This window comes from Callorhinus ursinus, unplaced genomic scaffold (assembly GCF_003265705.2).
Source record: "Callorhinus ursinus isolate GAN/ISIS: 27379988/994484 unplaced genomic scaffold, GSC_fseal_2.0 scaffold3, whole genome shotgun sequence".
In the NCBI taxonomy this organism is placed as follows: domain Eukaryota; kingdom Metazoa; phylum Chordata; class Mammalia; order Carnivora; family Otariidae; genus Callorhinus; species Callorhinus ursinus.
Genome location: NW_027397065.1, coordinates 75628765 through 75641424, shown reverse-complemented (window position 1 = coordinate 75641424; position 12660 = coordinate 75628765). Strand labels below are relative to the sequence as shown.

At 34.7% G+C, this 12660-nt stretch overlaps 1 long non-coding RNA gene across 2 annotated transcripts in view; it reads left to right on the top strand.

Annotated features, from left to right (window-relative positions):
- Positions 1-12660, top strand: part of LOC141372408 (uncharacterized) — a 58551-nt gene that overhangs the window by 10601 nt on the left and 35290 nt on the right. For both annotated transcript variants that reach the window (XR_012377632.1, XR_012377633.1), the window contains exon 2: positions 10510-10583. This is a non-coding gene — a long non-coding RNA (uncharacterized lncRNA). The remainder of the gene's footprint in view (positions 1-10509; positions 10584-12660) is intronic.

The window sequence follows — 12660 nt, the reverse complement described above, 5'->3', positions numbered from 1 at the left end:
CATACCCAAAATATCATTAACGCAGTGTGTTTTCTTTGGCTTTGGCTTTAACTGACTAAATGATAATAGGCCTACCATGACGATTTAGTCTAGCTTACTACATTTCAGCATTTGGACTGCAGTTGTGTTCCCTGTAGTAGTATAGGATGTTGATATTATTTTATTGCCGTCCTCACAAAGAGGTTAGCCGGCCAATAATATCTTAAACTTGATTCCAGAAGCTATTACTCCCACTTCCCAACGTATCCTATTGATAGTGGTTAAGAACAACTGAAGGTATATTATTCATTATAAAGCTTAATAATTGACATATCATTCATTTGTCAAGTAAAGCTCCTTAGTCCCCAGTTGCTTATTGAATAAAATGTAAATTTTTTGCTTATAATTAAAAATTCACCTTGATGGGCCCATAAAGTGACTTCCAATCATTTCAAAGAAAACAGCTAGTCTCTTTACTCTAATTATTATCAGAATATAATTTCCTCATCTCTAGATTTTTATTACTGGGTCTTATCTGACTTCTTTCCAAACCTCCACATTATGTGTTTATGTAAAAGGACCTGTACTATTTGATAGCTCTCACAGTGTTTAATGTAATTACCAGATACAAAATAGACCCTCAGTAAATATTTGCTGAACACACAGTATAATGCCCTATTGAACAAAATATTGGTTTCCTTTAACTGGCAGATGTTTACCTGCTCCATCATTTTACTATTCTATTTGAAAGCAGCACAGAAAACTCCTTAAGGAATGAGACTTCCAGATGCTTCTGTCCTGCTTGGGTATATGAAAAGCTATCACAATTCACCACACCAGAACTATTTCATTCAGGGCAGTTATCTCAAAGGGGCTACAAAGCAGGGACCATTTACCTTTATCACATAGTGTTATTTTTTGTATCTAAAGACCAAAGATTAGAGGCTTGATTTCTAATGGAGAAAACAATGGTTATTTTAAGGTGCCATTTTATGCAAGCCATCTTTCATCGTAACAAAACAACTTCAGAATTAAATTGAATGTTTTTCAGTCTTACTGCGTATCTACTCTTCTCCACTTAAAAATGAGTTCTTTTTCATTTCATAAAATTGTCATTTTTAACATTTGGTTTTTTTAACTAATTTTAAACTCAGTGCTATGGATCTGAAAATATAAGAATTATATATTATTAATAAACATTTCTTGAGAAAATTAATATTTCATAATTTACATCTTCATTCATAATTAAAGCATACAATTCATTATATTAATGACAGAGGACAAACATACAACTAGCTGCAAGATGATGGATTGTGGTAAAACTAAGTTGCTATACTTTGCTTTTAGTCACTTTAATTAAGAATAAATTTGCATAATTATAAAACTTACTCTAAAGCATGATCATTTAGCAATAATTTTAATATATAGAAAATATAATAAGAATGGGAGTAACCCTTTTATAAATAACTTGAAGTAATTCTAATTATTTCAGAATTATTATGAGGTAAATTTTATGTTTTCTCTCTGATACTTACAATTAATAGGAAGACTGTTATCCTTGTTCTGGCGAACTTCGCCTTCAAAGTGAGCAACTTAATGGAAAAATTCAGACTTTTCTGAATTGAGGGTTTTTTTTAAATTTTTTATTGTTATGTTAATCACCATGTATTACATCATTAGTTTTTCATGTAGTGTTCCATGATTCATTGTTTGTGTATAACACCCAGTGCTCCATGCCGATCGTGCCCTCTTTAATACCCATCACCAAGCTAACCCATCCCCCCACCCTCCCCTCTAGAACCCTCAGTTTGTTTTTCAGAGTCCATCGTCTCTCATGGTTCGTCTCTCCCTCCGATTTCCCCCCCTTCTTTCTTCCCCTGCTACCTTCTTCTTCTCCCCTTTTTTTTTAACATATATTGTATTATTTGTTTCAGAGTTACAGATCTGTGATTCAACAGTCTTACACAATTCACAGTGCTCACCATAGCACATACCTTCCCCAATGTCCATCACTCAGCCACCCCATCCCTCCCACCCCCACCACTCCAGCAACCCTCAGTTTGTTTCCTGAGGTTAAGAATTCCTCATATCAAGAATGTCATATATCCATGTCATACATAATAAGTCTGATTGACTTATTTCGCTCAGTGTAATACCCTCCAGTTCCATCCACGTGGTTGAAAATGGCAAGATCTCATTCCTTTGGATGGCTACATAATATTCCATTGTATATAATTGAGTTTTCACATGGTCCTTGAATGAACATCTTAGCTAAGGATCTATATGGAGGCAACCCTCTCAGGTTCATTGACTCAATTCAATTTTAGAAAAGCCAGGGAAAAACACAGGCTGGTCAAAGTTGTTAAAGATGTGTTAAAATCCTGATGTTTTAGAGGTAGATACTTAATGCCCAGGAGGTCTGAGGTTTGGTAGTGAGCATAAGTGACTCAGGGACACAGAAGCACCCCGCAGCTGGTTGAACTGGAGGGTGTCTTTACATTACCCTAAGCTGAGAGCTGACGTAATCTCTTGACTGTGTAGAAGACATCAAGATAAAACAAAATTTTAGTAGTGTAATGCAAATAATTCTGCTTGATTTAATACAGATGGGCAGCTTTATGAGGGATTTCTGCTGGTATGGTTCTCAGACAAAGTAGACCTGTTGTGCCACTGGGTTTTGTGACCTGGTATAAGACATGGAAACATTCATTAGAAGGATTTCATTCTTAGGTTTTACATTACACTTCTTGACTATTGCTGTTAAGCAAACAAGTGAGATTTATGGTATTCGTGTAGGTAAAGGGGGATTCTTATAATAGGAACTTTTGCCCTAATCTATTCAGAATTCAGTGTTGGGGCTTTGCCCACCCATACTATATGCCATGGCCCCTCAGTATTCCAGGACTATTGAGGAGGAAATTAAGTCAGACGAAAGATAGGCCTTCCAGTTAGTGCGGGGAGCACTATGAAACACTGACATACCTATCAAAGCTGATTTGAGGGGAAATATCCTGGCAATAAAAGACACTGTGCCTGAATTGCAGAGCAAGATGAGGAGTCGGTGTTTTCCAAACCAATGAACCACAAAGAGAGTAGATCCCATAAGAGGGACATTCCAGAAGAAACCAATTATTATCAGGAATTTTGTCACTGCCAACAGGCAATGGAGGCAGATTTCCAGGAGGGAAGCAGGTAAGAGCTAATCAGGAACATAGGGATATACCACAGCTACTTCTTAGCAGGACCTCAACTCTTAGAAAGAACTAGGTTATAGAAAGTTTTTGCTAGGTAGAGTACTTAGATTAACTTAGGGTAACTTTCTTCAAATCGGTGTTAGGAATTGGCTCATTGGGGATTGAAATTCATCAGTTACTTGGAACCTACTCTGAAGTCAAGCTCTATGTGTATTCTGATTCCCTAATATGTCCCTTTTATAGTGTTACATACTTTTCAAAGAGATGACATTCGTATAACTTCCTTTGAGAATTACTGTATGTATAAGGTGAGCAAATCATACTATTATGTCCATTTTGCTGATGAAGAAATCAAGGCTAACATAAATTAAGTGCATCCTGCCTGAGGTCACACGGATGATAACTAAAAACCATAAGCTAGACTTCAGGTTTGCTGACCCTCCATTGTTCTACGTTCATTTGACATAGAATTTGGCAACGTGGTTTCTTAAAGGACTAGATAGTAAGTGTTTTATGGTTTATAGCAAAAAAGGCAAAATTAAGGATATTTTGTAGGTACTTACAATAATTCAAAATGCAACCATTAAAAATATAACATCTTTGTTTGCGGTCTATACAAAAATAGGCAGTAGGTCAGATTTGACCCACGGGCCTTAGTTTATCAACTCAAACTATACCAATGCTGGCTTGAATAGTTATTGGCAATTGCAACTTAATCTAATAGTCATGTGTTGAATAGTGCTATAGCACTGTGCATCTCTTTTAGTCAAGTTGTGTTTTGTATAGAAGAAATTTAGATAAATCCTATTTACACAGAACACATTATGAAATAACAGTGACATCTATAACCTTATAAAATAAGGTTATAGATATATAAAATAAATATAAAAACCTTATACTTATAAAATAGTATAAATAATTTCTATACTTTACGTAGAGTAATATTTTGATTTCAGTTAAACACTTGTCAAATCCAATCTCTTTTAAAATAAAATTATCCTGACTTGCGGTAAAATAAATTTATATTTATATTTTTTTCTCCATAGGTAAAATGTATAGGTTAGAATAATCACATAGTATATCTTATAGCATTTCCAAAAGTAGACCAAAGTCATTCATTCTCCATCATAAAAATATGGTTGTATACTCTGTCCAGACAATGATGACCTTCCTTGTGACTTTAATTATGATTTTTTATGATAATGTAGAAAGGAATTCTAAGCTTATAAACATACACAAGCATAGCTCTTTAATATGTTTTTTCTTCAGGAGAAAATCAACCTAAGGTTGTAAGCTTTGGAAAAAGACTTAGAGTTTTTGCTTAAATATAAGTAATTGGGAGATTTTTATTAAATTTAAAAACAAGAAGAAATGTCAATATGCTCTTTCATATAGCAATTAAAACCAATAATTTTTTCTTCTCAGTTTTCCAGGCCTTTATATTCTCTATGAATAAATGATGAATTAAAGACAGTGACAGCAATTGTTGGTATTACAAATGAAATGACATTTAAAAATCACTAAAAAGGATTATAGCTCTGCTATGAGTTTTTAATATCTTTTATCTTGAAATTTTTAAGACAAAGCCATTGTTTTTTAGAGAAAAGTTTATTGACTGAACATTTTTGTAGATAAATGAATGACCTTTTCTTTCTCCTCTTATTTGTACCTGTAGAAATTACCTAGGGAAAAGAAAGTATCAATTTGTCATTCTATAGCATGATATATGAATTGAAGTAATCTCAGGAAAGGCTTGGAATCTAAGTTTACATGAAAAACATCAGATTCTCTTAGAGAACCAAGGTAACCATAGAAGTCTGCCAAATAAATATGTGTTGTCTTTATACATCATGCCATGTTCAAGGTCTTCCTTCAGAATATGGGCAAACATGGCACCGAGTAGAAAGAATATGCAGGAATGTGGCATTTTATGTTTGACCTGAAACCATTTTTCTACCCTGACTGTGGACACCAATGAATAGCTCTAGAACTTGAAATGTGAGTTGACTCTGAATTTACTGTAGTGGCAAAATGAGGTTATAAAATATGTAGAGATAGCGTTATTTTGTGCTATTGATGTCTACCTATTTTGTTCATGAAAAAGAAATGTAAGTGGATGATTATTTCTAAAATACCATGATCATTAAGTCATGTAGCAGGCCACCAAGCACTTGCTCACACACTTCTGCAAGGATATATCTGACATTCTAATATGCATTTGAGGAAATCAATGTAATAAAGAAGTACTGGTTTCAACAGAGCATGGTAGAATGACACTGTGGAAATAAAGCAAATCACTTGGTTTAAAAGCAAAAATGACAACTAGTGATGGTGTTTTTTCTATGTCAACTTGGCCCTGTGACAGTCACCAGCTCTGTAATCAAACAGTAATCTAGGTGTTGCTGTGAAGGTATTTTGCAGATGTGATTAAAGTTCATAATTAGTTGATTTTAAGTAAGGGAGATTTTCCTAGATAATTTAGGTGGGGCTTGATTCAATCACCTGAAAGTCTACCTGAGGGTAGCTGAGTCTTCCCTGAAAAGAAAGGAAAGAAAGGGAAGGAAGGAAGGAAGGAAGGAAGAAAGAAAGAAAGAAAGAAAGAAAGAAAGAAAGAAAGAAAGAAAAGAAATTCTGCCTGTAGACAGTGGCTTTGCCTGTGCTCCAGAGATGCAGCTTGCCCTCTGATGGCCTGCCCTACAAATGTTGAACTTGCCTACCCAGCTCCTACATTTTCATAAGCCAGTTCCTGGCAATAAAATTCTTAATATATATACCTGCTGGTCCTTGTTCTCTGGTGTAACCCTAACTGATATACCTAGACACTCACTTGATGAAAGATTTAAAAACTTCCTGCAAAATTCCCAAAGGGAAAATAAATCTTTTATAATGTTAACATCAAATACATAGTGGTTGGCTAACAATAACAACACAAATAGTAGCAGCAACAAAAACTAAACACCTAGGGATCAAGAGTATAACATGAAACAGAATATGGAATAACAGATTCAGACATAGATTATTAATTAGGTTCTGTTGGGAAAAGAGAAGTATGGTCCCCTTCTTTCCCACAATCTCCCCCTCGCTTTTTTAACATTTTTTTTAATTAAGTTAATTTTATTATGTTACATTAGTCACCATACATTACACCATTAGTTTTTGATGTAGTGTTCCATGATTCATTGTTTGCATATAACACCCAGTGCTGCATGCAGAACATGCCCTCCTTAATACCCATCACCAGGCTAACCCATCCCCCCACCCCCCTCCCCTCTAGAACCCTCGGTTTGTTTCTCAGAGTTCGTAGTCTCATGGTTCATCTCCCCCTCCAATTTCTCCCCGTTCATTTTTCCCTTCCTACTATCTTTTAACATATAATTTATTATTTGTTTCAGAGGTACAGGTCTGTGATTCATCAGTCTTACACATGTTCAGATGTTTGCATTGAGATATTTGCTGCATCAAATGCAAGTATAAAGATAACTCTGCAAAAGCTAACTTCTCTATTCTCTGTATTCTACTCCAATCTGTGTCGGTGGTAGATAGAATGCTACAATAATCCCAAGGATCCTCACTCTTTTATAATAGCAAAATAAATTTTTGCAGATGTAAATAAAGTTACAATTAATTGTAAATAAGGAGATTATCCTGGTAAGCCTAATCTGATTTAATGCACCATTTTAAAAAAGAGCATTTTCTCCAATAGGGGACAGAAGAAGAGGTCAAAGATTTGAAAAATGAGGTTGTTTCTGGCTTAAAGATAGAGAAGACCCTGTAAAAAAAAAAAAAAAAGACCTACAAGTCACCTCTATCTGAGAGAGACTCCCAGCTGATAGGAAAAAAAGAGGAACTTAGGGGGCGCCTGGGTGGCTCAGTTGGTTAAGCGACTGCCTTCGGCTCGGGTCATGGTCCTGGAGCCCCGGGATCGAGTCCCACATCGGGCTCCCTGCTCAGCGGGGAGTCTGCTTCTCCCTCTGACCCTCTTCCCTCTCATGCTCTCTATCTCTCATTCACTCTCTCTCAAATAAATAAATAAAATCTTAAAAAAAAGAAAAAGAGGGGGCGCCTGGGTGGCTCAGTTGGTTAAGTGACTGCCTTCGGCTCAGGTCATGATCCTGGAGTCCCGGGATCGAGTCCCACATCGGGCTTCCTGCTCAGCAGGGAGTCGGCTTCTCCCTCTGACCCTCTGACCCTCTTCCCTCTCGTGCTCTCTGTCTCTCATTCTCTCTCTCTCAAATAAATAAATAAATAAAATCTTTAAAAAAAAAAAAAAGAAAAAGAGGAACTTAGTCCTACTACAATGGGAACTTTCTTCTGCCAAGAACCTGAATGAGGTTGGAATCTTACTCTTCCCTAGATCCTCCAGATAAGAGGCCAGCCTGGGTGGAACCTTGACTTCCACTTTGTGACACTGTAACTAAAGAGCACATTTAAGCCTGCCCAGACTTCTGGTATACAGAAATGTAAGATAATAAACAGATGTCCATTTATGCTACAAAGTTTGTGGTAACTTGTTACACAGCATGAGAAAACGAACATCATCCTTTGCAAGATACTTGAGTCTCTTTAGTACTAATAGCACAGTTTACTTCTTGTTTTATCACAAGTGCTCAGTATCCTGCCAGGCACATAATATGTATTCAATACAAAGCAGTTAATTACATGAATGAATAGAATGCCACAGAAGATCTTGTCAACTGACCTTTAATGACTTGGCTTAGACTAGTCCTTTCCCCTACTCTATGTGTTGACTCAATATAACACATGTAGAAATAAAAAGAGTAAGACTGGGTACTTCCAATTTTTAAGATAATATTCATAGATAATATGTCAATAGCCATATGCATTCTTATTCCATTTTAATTTTTGATGTGTGACTTGTATATTTTAACATATCCAAATTAATCAGGACTGGGAAAATTGGGTTAATGTAGAAAGACATCCCAATTGCTTTCCAGTGAATTATAAAGGACTTAGATGGATCTAGAGTGGAGTTGTCCAGAAGTCTGGGCTTTCCTTAATTTGTTCTAATTCCAATATGGTAAGTATTCTACTTCAGTGGAACAGGCAAAGTATATATTATTTGGGGGGGAGGAGAAGGGGAGGGAATCATCTGGATACTGAGAGATCCAGAGGTTAAATAATCAAATGAACCAGTTTATGTAGATGAATAAGGTCCCATATCAATTTTCTTTCAATATTAGAAACATATTAATAGTGTCTTAATTTTGGGCATTTCAGAAATAGTTTGATCAAGGAATGTTTTGTTTCATTTTGGGGGGGATTTCCCCAGAATTACTTGAAGTTAATTTGCAAATTACTCATAGTGAGAATTTTGAAGAACAGCCACACTTGAAACCTCAACTAGTATGATTTATTTATTTATTATTTATTTATTTATTTATTTATTTATTTATTTATTTATTTATTTTCTCAACTAGTATAATTTAGCTTCTCTGAGAACAATCCTTTGTGTGAGAAAACAGGACACTTCAGTACAACAGACAGTTTATACAATTATTTATAATGTATTCTCTTTCATTTGTTTAAAACATCAAGAGACTTCAAAAATCTTAAAACAAAACCTGTGGAAAGGTTAGGATTCTCCAGTCCTTGGGTTGCCTGTGTTGACTTTCCAACATTAACACTTATATGTCCATAATGGCCCCATTTTGCTGGGAATGAATTGAGAACTCCAAAGCTGGGAGAAGTGAGTTAAGTTTTCAAAACCTTTGTTTTTGAAATTCGTAAAATAGAACAGTCCCTACCTTTAAGATCTTTAGCTAATTTCAGTAACACATTCAGGAAAGCTTCAGTAATATTCAGTTCTTAATAAATGGTAGCTGTTATTGACTATTACTATTAATAATACAACTTTAATAACAAGTAGCAATATTTTTATTTAAAAACATAGATGCAAACAAAGAGGGATCTGAAAAGGACATTGGCCAAATGTAATTGTGAAGTAGAATATGTTGTGTTCACATTTTAGACCATAGTACAGGCATTAGATTTTTCTGTTAAAAAATAAGAAAACTGAGCTTTGCACAATTTCAGTGTTACTATTTTAACATTTATTAGTGGGTAAAGTATTTTTCCAAAGGAAAAATGAGATTATCTCTGCGTGTATAAACATTTTTCCTTTATGCTATGGGAGAAAAATAAGATAAGATAAATAGATAAATAAATAAATAAACACATTACCCATTTTTCATAAAGGAAGACTGAATCCTTTACTCTCCTGACCTCTGATACTCAAAAGAGGAACTCAATTTCATATCATGTAGTATACATTTTTATCATAAGCTTGAGGAATTACTGTTCTGCTCCCATTAATGAAAACATAAGCATGATTTTAATTAGCCTGAATGTGCCCTGGAAAAGCACAAATCCCTTAATCAGATATGAGAGATGAACGCTGGACACCAACTCTATGTGCCAAATTTATCATATCCAAAAAAAAACGAAAGAAAGAAAACCCCACAAAACCTTATTCTTTATTCTAATTATTTCTTCTAATAAAAATTATAGGTTCCATAACAAACACAACATAATTAAAGATACAATGAATTCATCAAAGCAACAGCTTTTGTTTCACTATATATAAACCTGGTTTAATAGTATAATAATAAAATTGCTTTTTCTGAGGAGATATTCAAGTTGTCCATTCATAATTACAGGCACAATAATTCCTCATTGAGTAGATCTTCAATCAAACTACTAGTTTTTTAAAGAACTTCACACTATCAGATTTAGAGCAGCAATTATCACCCCTGTCTAGCAAATTTGCAAATCTTTTCCCTTGGTATGTTCACTGTCATTGTGAGAGGCTTTCTTTCTTCTTTATAGTAATGCAATTCCAATTTTCCCTGGAATTGTATTTTATATGGTGGGTTCCATTCTCATTTTTTGGAGTGAAAATACATACTGATACTCATTCCATTTAATCATCTTGCTATCATTTCTAGGATCAAGTACACATGCAATTTAAATTTATTCGCTTTGCAAAAAAAATTACTGGGTATTATGTCTAAAATCAGAATTGGGCTTTGTTTGCATATTAAAAGGACACAAAAGTAATTTCAAATCATAGGACTTTCATGGAAGTCTCACATGGAATGCCAATTATTCAGTTATTTGGCAAAATATGTTTTGTAATGGTGTTTGGGATTTTGGCAAATTAACTCCCTGTTAATTTGTAAACATTAAGGTGTTTCTCCCAAAATAATTCTAGATCTTCACTTTTGATCATTTAGAAAGCTTTGTTTGATTTACCCTACATTTCAGTCCACATCTGAAATGTCTGCCCTTATAGTAATTTCCCCTTCTTTATCTACAGGTCAATCTGTGCTCCAGATATTCTTTGTATTTAATCTGTCAGCAGAGTCAACAATACCAAAGTCTTAATGCCAGGTAAGCTGATGTCTTTTGATTCCCCTACATGTATACACTTTACACTATTTTATATCCATGCTATATTTTAAATAATAAGCTCTTTTTTGTTGTTAATTTTTAATCTTCCCAAGTGACATCTCAAAGGTTAATGAAAAATTTGTGAAAAAAAAGTAGTTATTGATAAGTGAATGAGAGTGTGATTATAGATATACTGATTCGGAAAGTCAATTTGAGACAATAATTTGGAAATTCAAACATAAAATATACTACTCGGGGCGCGTGGGTGGCTCAGTCATTAAGCGTCTTTGGCTCAGGTCATGGTCCCAGGGTCCTGGGATCGAGCCCCGCATCGGGCTCCCTGCTCGGTGGGAAGCCTGCTTCTCCCTCTCCCACTCCCCCTGCTTGTGTTCCCTCTCTCGCTGTGTCTCTGTCAAAAAATAAATAAAATCTTAAAAATTATATATATAATATATATATATTATATATACTACTCAAAACTATTTGGCTGTTTTGGATCAGAACCTTAATTTGTTACTAAGAATATATAGAAAATCCACACACACACACACACATATATCAATGCACACATGAAAAAAAGTTGAAAAGAGATGATTTCCTGCTTTTTATTCTGTCCTTTTCAAGGACAAAAGGCAAATTGCTGAGCAAATAGTAAAGGAAGATAATTTGGGCTACCTTTTTGTTAAGAGACAATACATAATATTGTTATCTTTGTTTTTCCAATATTCTTAATATTACATTAGAATCAGACAGATTGCCCTGTTCATATTCTTACTCCTTCCATTCACTAGAAAACAGATTCATGCGAAAGTAGTTTGTTTTGTTTACAAACTATTGTCACAAAAATGAGAGTTCATAATTCTTTAATAGCCAAGATGATTCATGGGGGAAGAATGCACAAAGCATTTGCACATCTCTTTTACTTTTTCAACCCTGTTGTAAGAAACAGGTGGATTGCTAACTTATCTTTAGTAGATTTATGAATAAATAAAATGAAGTAATAATAGTAAATCACACTGAAATGGTCACATTAGCATGTTTTTTTACTGTTTTCACATAACAATGCCGTATTTTGTGACTTCAATTCCACACAGAACATTAGGAAAACAAGACTACATAGGTATCCCCTGCTTTTTGCAAGTTCACGCCAGGTCCCTTCACTTTTAGAATGACCTCAATTAGTACCTGTTTTTGATAACTAAAAGAAATCTAAAGACGATTTTTGCTTTTATGAAAAAGAGAGAAGACTGAAAAGTGTTCAGCATTAATTTGCAATGAATTCTTACAGAGGCAGTGCATACCCTTAGCCTTGAGTGTGGTCCCGCCCAGCTCCTTCCTTGGGAACCACACTAAGTCATCTTAGCATCATGTCCCCAGAGCTTTGAATTCTGTCTGTGAGCATCTGTGCTTTAGCTCTACTTAGTTTGTGCATCCATTAGCAAGATGTGTGTAAAGTATCAGAACAGCCTAAAATAGGTCATTTTGGGGGTCTGGGGCATCCTCAAATATTTTTCCTTATAAATTAATGGGGATTGCTTCTTTATGTCATTTCAGCTTATGAAAGGTTTCATAGGAATGCTCCATTTCTGATAACAGAGGAACCTGGATATCCTTAAGATAACAATCTTGATGATACCGGGAAACTATGCATGTGTGTGCGTGCGTGTGTGTATGGGTTAAATATATATGCCAGGTGAGATGACCTCTTTTGATTATATATGTACAGAACCTATTCCATCACAACCATGAAATTGTGATCCATAGACCCTTTTCCATTTTAATGTTTATTCGTGTTATATCAGTATGTCACAGAATTATCTGGAAATTAACACTTAAGAGGAAAGTCCCCTTTAGTGGGGACTATAGTGATTATACCTTATAAATTGGACGGAGAGGTTTGAGTAGAACAACATCTATTGGCTCAAATTTGTCCCTGTAGGGTGGGATGTGATTAAACATAGAGTGTAGAGAATTTATGAAGAATAACTATGGTTTTCTTAATTATTTTAATGGTTATTTCTTTCTTTTTAATTTAATAGGTTTTCAACAACTGTTCAATAGGGGATTTTATGTTTAA